The 17360-nt window shown below is 37.8% G+C and overlaps 1 protein-coding gene and 1 pseudogene across 4 annotated transcripts in view; one reads left to right on the top strand and one right to left on the bottom strand.

Annotated features, from left to right (window-relative positions):
* The window catches only part of MLLT3 (MLLT3 super elongation complex subunit), a 261994-nt gene that overhangs the window by 114269 nt on the left and 130365 nt on the right, over positions 1–17360 (top strand). The gene's annotated exons all lie outside the window — the stretch shown is intronic.
* LOC308505089 (non-selective voltage-gated ion channel VDAC2-like) lies at positions 2746–3589 on the bottom strand (annotated as a pseudogene). The gene has a single exon. The product of its transcript is annotated as a non-selective voltage-gated ion channel VDAC2-like (transcript).

Below are 17360 nucleotides of genomic sequence, written 5' to 3' on the forward strand. Positions count from 1 at the left end.
AGATGAGGCTGTGGTTGAAAAAACATGTAGTGAGGATTTGGCCCGCCACAGTTATTTTAACAGACGGCCAACTCTTTCTCCATTCCATTTGCTCTGTAGTATCCATAATCACTTTTTTTGAATCATGTCCTTATGTGGGTAATAGACCCTTTAAATCATCTACTTTTGTATTTATGTGCTCTGACTGAATAGAAAATTATCCACCACCCCTTGTAGTGACAGGAGGACGTTAAGACCTGGATCTCTGAAGAACTACTTAGGCGATCACTTGTATGAGCTTGGCCAAAACAATGGCCATGCTTATTTTCTAGTGCTAAGAAAGGAACTTTTCTTTTGTTTGTCTTTTTAAAAAAATACTGCTTTAGCTTTTCAAATACAATTTTGACTTTGATAAGTAGCTGATAACCTCTTTCAAGTATATGTGAAATAATTGAATTTTCTCTGGTGTTCCATGCCATAGAAGTGGAAGAGATTTTTAGCTGCTGCTGTATTATTGAGAGAAGGATCTACTTGGTGGTGCTGGTGGTGTGGGGGGCTGAGATGGGGGTGGTATAAAGAGCAATTTGATTCCTGATTCCCAATAGGCACCCCACAGTGACATCAAGGATGAAAAAAATCACATAACTGTGGAATTTGAGGCTACCCTTTAGGTTCCTCTTAAATTGTTCTGTGTTCTTTAGATTCCTGAGGAAAATAGCTAAATATTGGCTCCTGTGCTACCAATTATGAAATTAAATCAAGAATTGGCCAAGAATCTTAATGGGAAATTTAACAACTCTTAGCTGTCTGACTGAAATATGTGGGTTCATCATTAGGAAAAGTATATTAATATTCCAGTTCCCAAAAAGTACTTCTAGAGAATTCATCAAGGAAAGCTTGGCTTCGGTAGGGTAACTGGCAGTAATTTGCTCATTCTCATTCTCTGTCTTTTTACTTTAGGTTCTTGAATCATAAGGTTTTTTTTTTTTGTTTTTTTTTTTCCAATAATACTTATTTTTCAAGGCTTAGCTTTAGGAATCTCTCTTAAATACTTCCTAAGAAAGCCACCCTTACGCTTTTATTTTTTTTGTGTTACACCACACCTTGCCATTACTTCTAACACAGCAGTTGGCACATTATAGTCATTTATGTACAGATTTGCCTTTTGTTTTCCTTTGAACAGGGTCTTTCTGCTCTAGCTGTCTTTATATTTGTAGCACCTAGCACTTAACAGGTGGTCAGTAAGGAACTAATCAAGAATCTGTTGTGTACCCTTCCTTACATGAGTCACTCTGAGATCTTAAAATAAATGGGCTTTTAGTGGTTGGCCCTTTCTCCTTTCTACAAGGGTAGGAAGGCTTCTTCAGTGAGGCAGTACATGAGTGCTCCATGAATTAATTGGTTGTCATCCTTATTCCCCTGGGCTGTACAGACACATACTTGTGTTTTAAAGAGCAAAATTGCACTGACGTGCCCAGCCCAGTAGAGTGAGGCTGTCTCTTCAACAACTAAAGGAAAAGCAATCCTACCCCTCTTTGCAGAGGCAGCTTTGAACTAGACCAGCGGCAGGCTGGCTCCATCTGAAATTGTCAATCCACCATTGTTGAGTTTCCATATGGAAATTTGTCTTTGCTCAGTGCAGCCTAGAAATTACTCAAGTGGATCTGTTTGCCTGAAGGGAAACTTACAGAACTAGACAACTTCATGTGAAAGGCCAGGAGCCAGGAGTGAAAGCAGTTAGGCCTTGGTCCAGAGGCCAGTGGAGGAGCTGTTTCACGTGCTTATTTATTTCTAGGCTTCTTCCCTTGAAAAAGTAAGGAAGGATTGAAATGGAAGGGTCGCAGGTGTGCCCCCACAAATTTGTGGCCTACAGTTTGGTTCTCAAGGAGACAGCATCAGTTCTTTCTGCTAATTTTCAGTTTTATTTTTGTTCTTATATTGTATACCTACATTTTGCTTATTTTGTTGTCATAAACCTGCTTTCCAAAGACCAAGTCAGTGGAAGAGAGGATATGGGTTTTGGCAAAGGAAGGGAGCAGGTAAAATACCAAAATACTTCTTGTATTTGTAGAAAGGACTGTACCTTATTATGGGCTGTGATCGTTTCACATTTTACATTGTAAGGACATGAGAAGCTTAACTCGGCACCTTGAAAGCACTGTGTTGAAGTGGTTCAGAGCATGGGATGTAGGTAATTTCTCCTCATACTTGTGAATAATTTAGCCTGTCGTCTTATATATACTCAGCATTGTTCTAAGTTATGCAAATTGAACTAGTTCAATTTTTCCCTGAAAAATATTTCACAGTCTTTATTTAAATTTGGTGACATCCACAAATGAATATTATCTGTGTGACATTTCTAATGTTGATTTTTATACCTTTTATTTCTAAAATACTTTTACTTTTTTCTTTTTGACAGTTTTCGTAAAGGTCTATTTCATTATTGGTGGGTAACGCATTTAACAGATAAGTACATTTGTACAGGTGACTGTACAAATTTAACAGTTTAACAAATTTAACACATTTAACAGTTAAGTACATTTGTATGGGTGACTGCACAATTATAGCACTGGTAACTAGTTAGATAACCAATTCAACTAGCAACCAGCTAACAAGTAACTGTTTAAGTATTTAAAATATAGCTCTTGTTTAGATCATTCTTTGTTCAATCACCTTCTTGGAGGGATAAAAGCTTGCTGGTTATACTGGAAATATATTAAGACCAAATCTTCAGATACCCATTCCCAGAGGTTTCTTTCAGCTGGATTAAGCCTCTAACTCCAGGGCAAGCCCAAGTTTGTGGCCTCCAGCATTAATGCTCTTCCCATCTACCAGAGCAGACAGGGTAAGCTTCACATCAGGCCTCAGAGTCTGCATGTAGCGCACTCCAAACGAGAGTTATTGACATTTGCAGAAATGGAAACAGTAGGATCCGATTGATATTTATTTAGCTGCTATGACAAAGCGGGTGCAGTTGGTACCTGATGTCCAGGCAAGGTTTCTGAAGTGTCAAAATTTTCACATACTTTCTGATAAATCGATCCTCCAAATTCTGTTCCACCATTGACATTAGTGTGTAGCTGGAAGTCTCCAGTCCTGTAGTCAGCCCACTGCAAAATTATTCCTGATTTGGAACCATCCCAGGTCACCTGGTACCCAGCAAGCCAGCCCTCATAATCAAAGACAGCGGAACCGTGGATTGCAGGTCCAGCAGAATCAGTCAAGATCGCAACCAAGATTTTATACTCCCTCTTGATTTTACCTCCTCTCTTTCCTGTGTTTGGTGAAAACGTGTTATCAAGCGTCAGTTTCAAACCTTGACATTACACACTTCCTAGTGTGTTTGTTACCAGTGTTCCATTTCTCTGTGAAAGTCAGACCATACTCACACCATTTATATTTGGTCTCCAAGGTCCCAGTAACCAGTGCCTGTGTTAGGTGAACCAGATGTTGAGAATTCCACACCACTGCATGACTTTGTTTTCCCATCCAGTTTCACCAACCCCAGACAGAATCTTTTGTTGAAAATATCTCTGGCAGCTTTGCCAAGGTTAGCATATGATGGAGGAATACACATTGGCTACACACAGCTCTGTTCATAAGTCACCATGGCGAGGCCGGGGAAGAGGTGATCTAGGGTGTCCTGAGGGGTTTCCCTGCCGCCTTTCAGCTTGTAGCTATGGCCACTTGGCTCATTGCGGGTCAGGCTGCAGCTGCCGGGGCTGGAGGGCAAGTGAAGGCTACTACTTTTACTTTTTAAAAGAATGTTATTCACAGCATCCCAAGCAAGCAAGCTAAAATGGACACTACCACCCATGTCTGATTAAGGAAACTGAGTCACAGAGAAATTGTGACTAACCTGACATATCGTACCCAGTTAGTGGTGACCCAGAATTTCAAGCTCATGTAGTGCCTGAGTTCGCTCAGCTTTGTTCATTTCTCCTTTATGAACTGCTTGCTTTGAGTCAAATAGGTTAGGTCTTCTCAGGGGAAGGTCTCAGCTTAGAACCCGGCACTAATTTGGAAAACTTTTGGATTCGTTTAAGGTGGAGACAGGGAATCACCTGTTTTCCCTCTTTAAAAAGAAATAACCTCTAGGAAAAAAACCCAAAACAAATAGTTTGCTCTAGATGTAAAGAGAAGCCCAGCAGTAACAACATAATAAGCAACTTAATTAGAAAAATAGTTCTAGTGCTTAAAAGGCACCCTTCACAGTAATCGCCTTGGGGTACAAGTACAAAGTTAAAAACTTTCATAAGAAACCTAAAAGCATAAAAAGAGCCAGCAACACCCCCCGAAAACAAACAAACAAAAAACCAGTCAGCAGCATTATGTCACATTAGAACGTTAAACTTATAAAGGAGGTTATTTTAAGCAGATCCTTCCAAATTATCCATACCCCTCAATAATTAAAGAGCTCAGTCATGTTAGGAATAACACAACAGAACGAATTCAGGCCCTGCCAGATGAGGGCAGACCAGGATCTCTTTAATTGAGAACTTTCAAATCCAAACTGTCATCAGGTCCTGTCAATCTCTTTCTTCGTAAGTCTCTCAAGTTCATTCCCACAGCTGCTGTTCTACTCCCAGCCCTCTCTGGAAAATTCTGTTCTGAGTTCCTAGAGCTGGAAGTCCACCTCTGTTGAAGCTAGCCCCTCTTCTCTCTCTCTTGTCTCTCCTCTCCTCCCCCCTTCCATGTGCTTTCACAGACATGGCCTCATTTCTAAATACAACTAGACTGTGAAGTGAGTAGTACTCCCTTGTTACATATGAGGAGAGCTGAGAGGTTACAATGACTTGCCCCAGGTCATAACTATTAAGTGGTGGATTTAGGATTTGAAACCAGGTCGTCTTGTTCCCAGTCCCATGCTCTTTTCACCTTGCCATGGCTGTCTGTGTCTGCCATCTTAACTGCAGTGGTAGTTTGCAGAGGAAGAGATGTTTGAAGTCATCTTCACACCTGCGTTTTAGGGCTTTGGAAGATCATGATCCCTAGTTTGAGTTGACCCTTGACAGGGTACAGTGGCCCACTCTGCAGTTCAGCAGCCGTACTTCTGGGTTACATTTCTGCCTTAATTTTCAGAGGCATGGCAGCCAATCGGTACATAGATATAGAGCACCTGTTCTGTGCCAGGTATTATGCTGGACACTGGGGTACAGTGCTGAGCAAGGTAGAGATAGAACAACTCTCTTCACAGAACTTACACCCCTCTCTGTGCAATGAGAGCCAAGGCCGGCATGTTAACCTCAGCACCCACGTCAGACAGAGACTGGAGGTGGCGGAACAAGATGCCATCCCCAGTGTAGCTACTACCAGTATGGCAAGAATCCCAGGTCCCGGTGGGCTGCGAAGGACTGCCTCATGCCTCATCATGCTGGAACCACAACTGCACTCAGCCCTGGGCAGGGCATAGGGCATCTCGTGTTGGAATGAGGCCGTGTTCTTCCTGACGGCCCAGACGATGACTGTGCTTCCTGCTTTGGCAGATCAGTAGTGGATGAATCTCACCAAGGCTGAATGACACTTCTGCTGTACCCCTCCCACCCCCCAAGGCCTAAATACTTAAATGGTTTACTGATCTGTAGTCTATATGAAGCATACAATCCTTGCAAATATTCCTACTCTTTAGGATTTTCTTGGTTGCTTTTATGTCCCAGTGATTGCTCATCCCATTTTAGGGTAAAAGAGAGCTGGCAAACACAACTCATACCATTAGGACAATTACGCTCAATGTCTCACTGGAACAGAAGGACTGTACAGCCTGAAAGGACATTTGCTCCACCCCTAATTTCGTGGAAGAAACTGAGTCCTGGGGAGAAGTTATGAGACTCTCCCTGGGCCTATGTCTCGGCACCCCGGATCCCAGAGCAGATAGGAGAGGAGGGAATTACTAAAGTTGCTTTTTTTTTTCTGTCCAGCTTTATCCTTTTGGTCAGCAGAAAAATATGCTCACGTAAAGGTGATAGGCTGATAGTCAGCTTCAGTTTTGGGTGGCAGGGTATGTTTTTATTTGGGGCGGGGGTCTACTTTCAAAGATTTTTAATTGGGGATATGAGATTGCATCAGTGTTTGCTAGCCAAATGGCACGTAAACTAGAGACTCACTGTTTCACTCTTCTCTCTCAAACACTAACAAACCAAACCAAACCCAACCCGAGAAACAAAGGGCATCAGCAAACTTGTCGAGTTTATTGCTTTCAAAAGGGGGAAAAAAAGTCTTGAAATTTCCTGTCATGACTGATGAAATAAACCTTGAAGTCAACACATTAGACTTTTTCATTTTTGTTCCAGTTTTCTCCTGGCAAATAGAAGAATGTAATAAGAAAGGAACCCATGCTTCCAAAACAAATAGGGTCTAAGTCCAAGACATCTAAAGCTTGTGTGGAATCCCTCCGGCATTTACCCCACTGGGCCCCAGGGAAGGGAGGAGACAAATGTCCACATCCCTGTTCTAAGTCAGAGTTGGTTCAGTTAAAGGTGAAACTGTCTGTCAGACTATTTATAGCATGTTTATAGCATGATGGAAAAACGAAAGACTACAGTTTTTAAAGACTTGCTTTCATACACAGATAGTAAAGACTTTTGTTTTTAAAGGATAGATTCCTTAACCTACTCTACAGTAATTGACGTGAGTTTTCACCATGGCATTTGAGCCAATTGATGATTTTTATCATATTTATTCTGAACAATTTGTGTTTAAGGTTGAGAACTCAATGAAATGTCAGTCTTTAGGATGAAGATGTCACTTAGTTTTAGATGGTAAGAGAGGGGCTTCAAGATAAGGTATTGTCTTAGAATGTAAATTGTTTTTCATTTTAAATCCTTAGAAGATTGAGTTTCATTGGCGTTTCCCAGGAGTTTCATTCAACCAGGTATGATATGATTAATGGAGTTGCCAGTGTAATTCTGTAAACTTTTGTTTAATTTTTGGTGTATAATTATGTGTTGCCATATACTCTAATATTTATTTCTCCATGAGTTTTGAATGAAAGTGCCATTACTTTTTTGTTTTAAGGATATAAATTCTTTGGCTTTTTTTCTTCTTTTTGGTACCATTACACAAATGACTGCTATATAACATGTTTGCATAATACAATGAAGGAACGTGTGGGTGAGACATGCTGAAGTGTATGAGGAACCTTTGCTAGATGACATATTTGACCTTGGGAAATATTCATCAAAGTAAAGTTGCTGTCCCAGAGACTGTGTTTAAAAGTATTTCTCTGATTTGGATCTCTCTAGTAGCTTGTTTGAAAAACAAACCTACTGACTGGCCTCTTCAGTACTTGTAGAAGCTGGCAGAAAATCAAGTGTGTAAGTTGCTCAGACCCTAGGTTACTCCCGTTTTGTTAGCCTTATTTATCATAAGGCATTTCATCCAGAAATGTCTTCACCAAATGGAAGCATTAATGTTGGAACAGTCCTTTCCTAAATGTTTTTGGATCAAGTAAAATTGGAACAATTGGGAAATTTTTTAGGTTGCATTCTCATATTTGATATTTAGGAAAATATGCGTTAGTGAAATGTGTAGTTTGCTTTAGTAGGACAGTTTTATTGCTAACTGAAATAACACCCCGACTGATAGCTTTTCTAATATGCTACCTTCAACCCATCAAAATAAAATATCTATATTTTAGAGGATAACTCAATTTTGGAGGGGCAATAGCCCTCATAATTAGAGTATGCCAAATTCCTGGAAAAGGTAGCTAATGTAAATGAAAAATTTTTTTAAATGGGAAAAAAAAGTAATGCAAGTAAAATGTGATTCTCCCCCACCCCCCAAAAAAACAATGTGAAAATGGGGGCTTCCATTCATGACCCAGGGACCTTGGGCCAGTTTTTCTTTTTTAAGCAAATGAGCCACGCACCATATTTAATCAGCTGTAAATGACATATTTCTGTTCCTGTTGGATTGATTGCCTTTAACCATGACACATTTCAATACAGTAGCCTAATAGTAGCAAGTTGTGTGAAAATGTTTAATATATGTTAACATATTCTCATTTTTCTTAACTGAAGGTGATCTGTGCCTTATTTTTAATGCAAGATCAGAATTTGAAATTGTACCATCAAGTTAATAAAATGCAGAATGGCTTCTTAGGAGGGAAGATTTGATGGGTATCTTTGTGAAAATTTAAGACTTAGGACACGATGTGCTTTTTTTAGGTAAATTATAACGGGATATTTGTTTAGCTGCCTTCTTTCACATTATAAAAATTTACTGTAGAAAGCATAGCCATTAACAATCAAGTGGTTGGCATTTCGGCTGTGTTTGAATTTCTGCTTTTTAGACTCTTTCCATCAGCACAAATAACTTCACCTTGAGCTTAAAGATTGTATAAATCATACTGACGTTTAAAATGCATGAATCAACTCTTAAGGCAACAGATTTTGCATTCTTTCCTTTGCTTTTCTCTTGCCATTGCTTCATGATGTCAGCTGGCCTCAAAGCTTTGGCTCGATGAGTGGCCATTATAACAGGCTCATAGTCCTTTGGTGAATTCATAGAATTAAATTATTCTAGTTCAGCCAGGAGTCTTGGATATTTACTTATGACAATGAAGTCCTCCATTGGTTAGAACATTATTCTTTGTACCGATCAATCATTTAAAAACATTCAAGAAGTCCTGATGGGCTGTGGAATAGAAATATGTAGAGCGTGGTCTTGCAGATAAGTATGATTATTTAAACTGCTTTTCATGGATATTGCCTTCAGAAATAGTTTACAACTGTGGGAGAAAATTATAGTCATAGGACATTTGGTCTGCTGTTTCCTTGAAGAACTCTTTGGTCAAGTTCCTTGTAGGGCACTACCTTTCTGAGCTAACAGCTAGATCAGAGAGGGGGCTGTATGTAGGATGAAATCAAATCAGGATGGGATAGAGGCTAAGATGTCCTCAAAGTCTCTGCTGAACGAAGGCAGAGGCTTTGGGAGGAGACTGAGTCTTATAGTGGATGGGTGAGGGGATTCATGTACAGGAGCTGATGGACAAGATAAATAGGTCCATTTATAAGCAATACCTTGAAAGTAATTGACGTAGTATAGCGAGTATTAATTGTGGATCAGCTAGTCATTGCAAATGAAAGTATCAGCTGCATTTGAACATTAGTACCCACCCAAACTTAATTTTCAAGGCGTTCTAGTCTTGTAAATTTAGCTAGCATTTAGATTATAAGAGATGCAAACTCTTTACAACTACTCCAACTCCCCTCCCATCCCCCCACCCCAATGTACTCAGTTTATTTAAGTATGTTACCATAAGAGTTCCTGTGTGGTTGTAAGGTGAAGTTACTGAAGAATCTTTTGTACCAAATCAGTCCAATAATTAAAGAGTTATAGAAATCATGTCGAGGGCCTCAGAAATGATATATTACAATTTTAGGAGCCAAGAGACAGAAAAAGATACTCCCAGCCGACACTTGCAAATCAGAAGCAGCTGCAGAAAGGTCAGAGTCCCTGTGTGTCAAGGGGCTGGTTATTTTATCATCAGTGAAAGGAATCAACTGTATTCCATGTCTCAGGCATTTGACACTTCTATTGGGCATCATTTCTAGCCTTCTAGGAACAGTCATCCACCTAGAGTGTGATACAATAAGTTCTATTTGTGCAATGACTAGAAAGTGCAGTAGTAATTTGCAAGTTGCACAATAGTTATTTATGTATTGCACTTCATTGTTGTACATGGGCCAGGCTTGAGTAACCTATTTTGGTTAAATAGCCTTCATCTACTTTGCTCTTTGAGTTTATTAGCACAATTAGGTTTTTTGTTGTCTTTTGCAATTTTTTTTTCTTTTATGGTTTTTGTAGCAGTGACATTATGGGATTACTCTGTTCCTGACAGTTCTTTGGGAAAAGATTGAGTATTATCTGGTGGATTAAGCTTGAATTTTGGACCCAGTCCTACTCCTTACTAACCAGTGAAAAAAGCAGCTGTCGTTTAACCTCTGGTGTTTAGAAAGTTTCTTCTATGCTGATGTCTATATTTTTTTGGCAGGGTTTGCTTCAGCAGTAAAAAGACATACCTCTTCTGTCATTATCACATTAAGAATCGTAAGGTTACTCTCGAACATTTTGTTTTGCTGTTCTTCCTGTTTTTATTTTTTTAAATTACAGTCGGTGAAACTGAATATTATAACAATTTTTGTATTATTTAAATAGTGTAAGAGGGAGAAGGACATTTTAGGGGGTGATTGTACATAATCCATTGGTCCTTTCAAAAATAGTGATGTTTTAGAAAGTGATGTAATTTATGGGATAAAGGAAGTAACTTTACACAGTGGGCGGAGGAAAAACAGCTGTGTAACTGAAGCAACGAGAAAAAGGGATTCCCAGAAGGAGGGTGCGTTTTTGCTTGGATGAGGGTGAGTGTGTGGGACATGCTCCAGAACAGTGGCTTCTCACACTTGAGAGCCTGGAAGGCCTGGGATGGCAGGTCACTGGGGCCCCCAAGTTTCTGATTCCCAAGGTCTGGGGTGGGAACTCAAAATTGGCATTTCTCACAAGTTTCCCATACCCGTAAGATGATGGGAGCTGTTCTGAAGGGCAGGGGACTATGTTTGAATGTCTCTAACGCTTAACTCTGTTAGTCAGAAATTTGGGCTATATGAGACCTCTTCTTTGACCGCATTTAGCAGAAGGACGCATAGTTGTTGGCAAAATATTCATGTGTGAAGATGAATGTTTGGTAGGAATTTAGCATTTACAAAGTGATTTTCTCATAACTTACCTAATATAATATTGAACTGCACAGTGATTCTTTTAATTATTTTATGGATGGAAGAATCTGAGGTAGAAAGGAGTTATGTAACTTGCCTAAAGTTGGTTACCCCAGCCAGGAAATGTCAGAGAGCCAGGCAGCGAACACAGATTTGCTGGCTCTAAATCTGGTTTCCTTGTAAAATTCAACTATTAATGTAGTGTGTGTGTGTGTGTGTGTGTGTGTGTGTGTGTGTGTGTGTGTGTATCTCTATCTCTATCTCTAATCTGTCTATGTCTATTTCTATAGCTATATCATCTATATCTATATGAAAAGATAGATAGTAGAAGGTACATATAGGTGGGAGACCTTGATACCATTTCTCCTTGACTTTTCAAATATTTCAAATTCCCATAGCCTTGTTCTTTCCTGACTTTCTCTTGAATTCCCTCAGCATCACATTATTGTTTTAAAAGCATTTTTGTTTTATTTCACAAGTAAGAATTTTTGTAGAAAAATGAGAAGATACAAGTAAGCAAAAAGAAGAAAATGCTTTTCATCCGAGCATCAAGCACAGAGTACTGGGCATAGAAACCATTAATAAATATCTATTGATTGAATGCCAGGAATTAGCTCCCTGACCTCTGGGTAAATTGCTTAAGTTGTCATATTCCATCTGTAAAAAGGAATGGCTGGCAAGGCTCTTATGCTACTTATTTCCTTCTGTTATGGATTTATTTGACGTCAGCAATCTTTCAGGGACTTGATGAAAGATGTTAAATAAATCATATCTTTGTTACTATTAAGGAAGAAGTTATTTGAAATTTGCTGTCTTTAAATATCTACTGCTCTTTGTCATAAATAGGAAAGAAAATTACTTTTTTTGCAATGTATGATATGTGTTTATTTGGGTGGTAGGATTGTATGTGAGAACAAATGCATTTATTTATAAATAAATTATCATTATAAACTATTAAACACTTTTTCCTATGATATTTCAAGTTCTGTTGTATAGTTTCCGCCAGTCGTGACCCCAAATTACAGTCAGATGAATTTAGAGATTATCTACCAGCATTTCTTCAAGAACATAGAATAATAAGGAAAAGGAATTAAAAGAGTAGGAAAAACTTATGTGATTGCTTGGTAGTCTTTCTGGTTGATTGTATTTATTCCATGGGTATAATATGGGCAAGTGTATATTAATTCATATGATTTACTTAGTTCATTAGCTGATTACATTGTCATTGTCCAAAAATGTGACTGTTTCGAAGAAAAATTAAATTGTGTAGTGGTTTCATAATATAGGTTATGATAGTACACAAGGAGAACAATATTTATAAAACACAAGCATATCTGTTGTCCTATGATAAATTTAAATAAAACAGGCTTTATTCCAGATGGGATTACAATGCCTCCAAAATATTTACTAGCACAATAAACAACTTTTCTTTTTCCTATTGTTTTAGCACTGTTTCGTACTTCCCAAATTTTCTTATGGCCAAGTTTGTGATTTCCATTCTATAGGCGGTATGTGTACATAGAAATATGTTCATCCATTTAGTTAAATCCCCTGTTAGAATGGGTTGGGACTGATGGCTGGACATTCAAGTCAACAAACAAAAAAGTACTCTGGAAGCGTAAATTGCTGGTTTGTTCTCTGTCAATTTTTTTCTTTTTATATAAGTGAATCAGGCTATAGTAGAATTCTACAAAAAAAATTAACTGAAAGGCTCTTAGCAAAATTCATACTTCTATTAATATTTGATATTGAATAAATCTAGGATTAATTTTTAAAGTATAAGAATAGGATTTTAATGTGTAATTTTGCACTTAAGGTCCAATAGTTTCATAATAGGAGTGGTTCCCTGTAAACGTTATTTTGAGACTTAGCTCACTTTCATTCAGTTTTATAATTTATCTTTTGGAACTGACTCAGTGAAAGTTATTATGGTCATACTTTAAGAGGAGAAATTTTTCTTCTGATTTACACTGAATGAGTGAACATTAGCCAGCTCTTCAAGTTAGGATCTTAATTATTCTCGTTTGACCTTTGCCTGTAACATTTGGTTTGAGTTGTGTTCTTCTCTTTGACTTTAAGATTCAACCACTGGCAGGAGCCTTATTTAATCTTTCTATTGAGCTGTTCCATCTTCTTGAATAGGGCATAAACCTATTCATAAACCTATCTTTCATATGGGCCTGCTATTCTGGAATACTGTTAAGATTGAGTGCTTTGTGGCAGGTTGCATTCTATTTAAAAAGTAATGTAATATGTTTCAATGTGATTAAGAACAAGAGTGTTACAAGTGCAAAGTACAGTAAAATCATAACACTCAAGGGTTTTTTACATAATGTGCTATATCTAATGTGCAAACAGTTGACTTAATTTTTTACTTTAGCTTTTTAAAAGCCTGGTGTTTGTCATAAATGCTGCCAGTATGTTCTGATCTTTCATTCCTTAATACTTGAGTTGGTACGCTACTATATAACTAAATTGTATCAAGTTTCTGAGGAATCAGATTTCTAGTTTGATTTACATATGTAAAACTGGATTTTAGTCAATAGATTTAATCTGACTTCATAATCAGAATGAAAACAAGAAAATGATAATCTAATTTATAGTATTATTTAAATATGGGGCAGCCTCTGTTCAAGTGAGTATTCATATATTTACTGGTCGAAAATAAAAATAAAATCCTCCTCTAGTTAAGAAAACGCCTTTCCCAAGAAACATTTTTTAAAAAAATTCAAGTGTGATTTGGAATCTTTGTTGTGTTTCTGTTGTTCTTTTGTTTCTCCCAATTTCTAGCTTGTGGTATAGCAGATATGGTATTTAGCTGATAAGTGTCTCATGCTTAAATGAAGACACTAAAAAGCAAACTGCACCTGCCTTCAAGTTAGAATAGAAGTAGCATTTCTGACTTGTCTTTGGAATAACAGAATTTTTAGTTGTAGAGGCAGCTTCTGAAATAGAAGCTGTCCCCTTATGCGACACAGGAGGTCTGGGGTAAGTGTTTCAGGCATTCTCCAAAGGTCAGATGGCAAGTCTGTGATACTAGAAATGGGGCCAGGACCATGTCTCTTCTTAATTTTTATTTTTTTGACATTCAATATTAGTTTCAGATGTACATCATAGTAGTTAGATGTTTGTAAAGCTTACGAAGTAATCCCGTTAAGTCTGATACCCACCTGGCACCAAACATAGTTATTACAATATTATTGACTATGTTCCCTATGCTTTACTTTCCATCCTCAAGACTATTTTATAACTACCAAATTTGTGCTTCTTAATCCCTTCCCTCTCTTCACCAAGTCCCCCAACCTCCCTCTCACCTGACAACCAGAACCATGTCTCTTGATTCCTTTTCTTTTGCTATACCACAGGATTCAAATTCAAGGATTCAAATTCAGATTACAGTTCTGTTTTCTCCTTGTGTGTTTCGTTGCACTATTTCAGTGTTACTGCTTTGTAATACATAACCTTGGAAGCTTTACTTACTTCTTTGCACTCTTATGTTGCTAATTTGGGCTTCATGAGTCTGAAGGTGAGCTGCCAGTGTGGACCAACTGCTAGTACGTTTAGTGGTGGATTGAGCCGAAAGAGTTCCAAAGTGAGGAATTTTTTTCCCCCCAGATATCCCTGCCAAGAATCTATAAGGCCCAAAACAAAACTAGCTCCAAGAATGTTTAAAATTGAACCGATTGTCAATGTTTGTATTTAAGTCTTTTTTTCGAAAGATTTTTGGGATAGTCCAGAGTAAATTCTCTAATGTTTATGGATTGTATTTGACTACTGCTGGATACCTGGATGACTTCTAGTTTCCAAAAAGGGTTTTAAAGCTGTTTAGGGATTATCTCATTTATGCCTTTGGCACAGATGGCCTCTTAAAGCTTCCAGGAGCTATATGATGTAGGTAAGAGCGTTAGCTCCATTTCATAACTGAGAGGACAGGACGTGTTATATGAGTGTCCAGGGTGGCATCTGAACCAAGGGGTTTCTTCTCAAAAGCTCTGGCTCTCGATCACTAAGCTCTTCTGCCTCCACACTACACGTTTTTTCTGTTGCAGAATGCTGCCTGTTGCTAAACTAAAGTTTTGAGCGGGTCCTTGGTTTAACTTAACAAAACCCTTTTCCAGTTCTTATAGTGTGCTTCAACACTACACACAAGAATTCTCATACTTAACTATATTTGGGGTACAGTAATAATTTCTGGTAACATCTTAACCACCAGCTTCCTTTATCCTCCTCTTTCTTCATATTCTGTCTCAATTTTCTTCACTTTTCCATTCTCTTTGGTTTATCTGGACCTGTAGTCAAGGTGCCTTGTGCATTATTTGGACACCTTCGTTTCTAGTCTCTCTATTATTCCCAGATAAGTATAAAGCTGCTCGTCATTGGCTCCTAAATTCTTTACCAAAGTCTCCTCTTAGAAAACTTATTTCCTTCGTATCTCAAGATTGGAAAGAACCATGAAGAAATAACCTAATTCAGTTACCAGTGGAATGTTTCTCATATCCTCCAGCTTGTACTGTAGTCTCCCACTAAGCTTGTTCTAGAATCATTACTAATTAAAATTTTCTTGTCTTCCTCCTTTTGGCAATACTATAGCTGCTTTCTTTGAACAAACTAAAACTAAAACTAATGAATGACTCTCTCTTTGCTTCTTCCTGGTTTTGTTTCCTAAGCTTTCCAGTTTGTGAGTTCCCACCTATAACATTGACTCTTAATAGTTTTTGTGTTCTCATTTCGCTTTCTTTTGTATGTATACTGTTTCCCCCTACTATTTCCTGGAATTCAGAGACCATGAGAGGTACCAGGCAATTAGCACTGCTTTTGGTAATTTTGTAAAAAAAAAAAAATGACTTCTAAAGAAGAATAAAAGCTGTTTTTTTCTCCTGTTACGATCTATTTAGCCAAAAGGCATGCCAGAGCTACAAATCTGACAAATCAATGTGGCTCACTTTGTGGTGAGGATAAGGAGGAAAGAGTAAATCACTACTATATTTAGTAGGAGCAAGCAAAAAAAATCATACTCTGTAAAAGTGGATTTACTTTAAAGATATAGGTAAATTTTTATAACCTACTTTTGAACAGTAGTTTCAGATTTTCTTTTTGCAGTGGCTTAGTTCTTTGTCTACATAATTTTAAGAGACCCTAGTACTAGATCTAACATTCAGAATTGGTCCTTAGAGTATTTAAATTTTCATTGTTTGTGGCAAACACTCTATTGCTTTTGTAAAAGCAATGCAAACTACATTTCATGGCTAACACACACTGCGAGGGTGTAGGGTTTCCTGAAACAGTTTGAAAACCCTTCCTTAAGAAGGGTGAGGATATAGGATTTTCCCTGGTTTATTTGAGAAGATTGAGAGCTTGTCAGGCTAAACAGGAACCACATTCCTGTGTGCACCCTGTATGACAGTTGCCACCATATTAGTGTCACCGTCCTTCTGTCTTCGTTTGTAATATCTAATGGAGCTTAAATCAATTAGGAGACTAAGGATTGGCCATCTCTGTGCCAAGTGCTAAAACAGAAAAACAAAGCAGAGCCCAAAAGATGCTGAAAAGAAATCTTGTTCTTAACCCTTCCTCTAAAGTTAGAACAGTTTTGATTCCTTTGATTTTTTTCCCTGGAAGCATTTGTTTTTCTTAGTGTAAAGGGATTAAAGCAACAATTAAGAAAAGACGGATCATTGACTTATTTTGGACCATTCTCTTTTGGTGTTTCTATGAAGTTAGGTTGCGGTGATCTCTTAGGCTGTTGTGGGTTTTGTTTTCTTTAAATGGTAAATGGGTCTGATCTTTGATTTATTATATTTGATTATTTTAGAACACTGCCACTTGTATCACCCTAATGCAGTCGATGGCTCTCTTGTGTATAAAACCATTTCATCGTCCTCTACATTGAATACTTAAAGGGCAAGTATTTAAAATGGAATTGCATGCTATGGAAGAAAGATGGATGTAACACATTTAAAAGTGTGTTATATACTCTTATATACTGTGCTCTTATTAAAGAAAAAAAAGAAAGAAAAAGAAAAAAAATTACTTCAGTTGAAAGATATCCCTCTACTATATATGTTTGATAAAATTGTAGTTTCTGTGTTCTAATATTTTGAATGTCATCACTCTTGTACTTACTCTTTCTCTACTGAACCATGTGATTTTGCTTTCCTCGTAGCACTGTTTTCCTCCCGTTGAAGACAGTTTTTCACTTCTGATCTTTCTTTTTCTCAAATTGCACTTAAAGCCCACTGTTTTCTTATGATTGGTGTTTCCAGACTCCTCCTTCTGCATGTGTTGTGTGCAGGAACACTGAATTTTCAAGGAACATAATTAAAAAAAAAAAAGTCTGTCACTTAAAATTAGGTAGTACAATTCCCAAGAATTTTATCCATTTAAAAAACCTTCATAATGAAGAATCATAATGAAGATTTCATAAGTACATGTATTGCTGTTTTGGGAGTTTGTAGCTTTGGGAGAATTTAAGGTTTGGGAAATGAGAGAGTGGAATCAATCAGAATAGCCAAATCTGTGTGGATGTTAAATGGTGAATTCAGGATGGAAGAGAAGTAAGCAGGAAATATTCAGGAGGGAGGAAGTGGCCTTCACCTCAACTAGAGAGTTAAAAACAGGTAAGGGGCTGAGCAGCCCTGGAGGCCAACATCAAGACAGGCTTTCTTT

The sequence above is a fragment of the Rhinolophus hipposideros genome, assembly GCF_964194185.1.
Source record: "Rhinolophus hipposideros genome assembly, chromosome: 11".
Taxonomy (NCBI): domain Eukaryota; kingdom Metazoa; phylum Chordata; class Mammalia; order Chiroptera; family Rhinolophidae; genus Rhinolophus; species Rhinolophus hipposideros.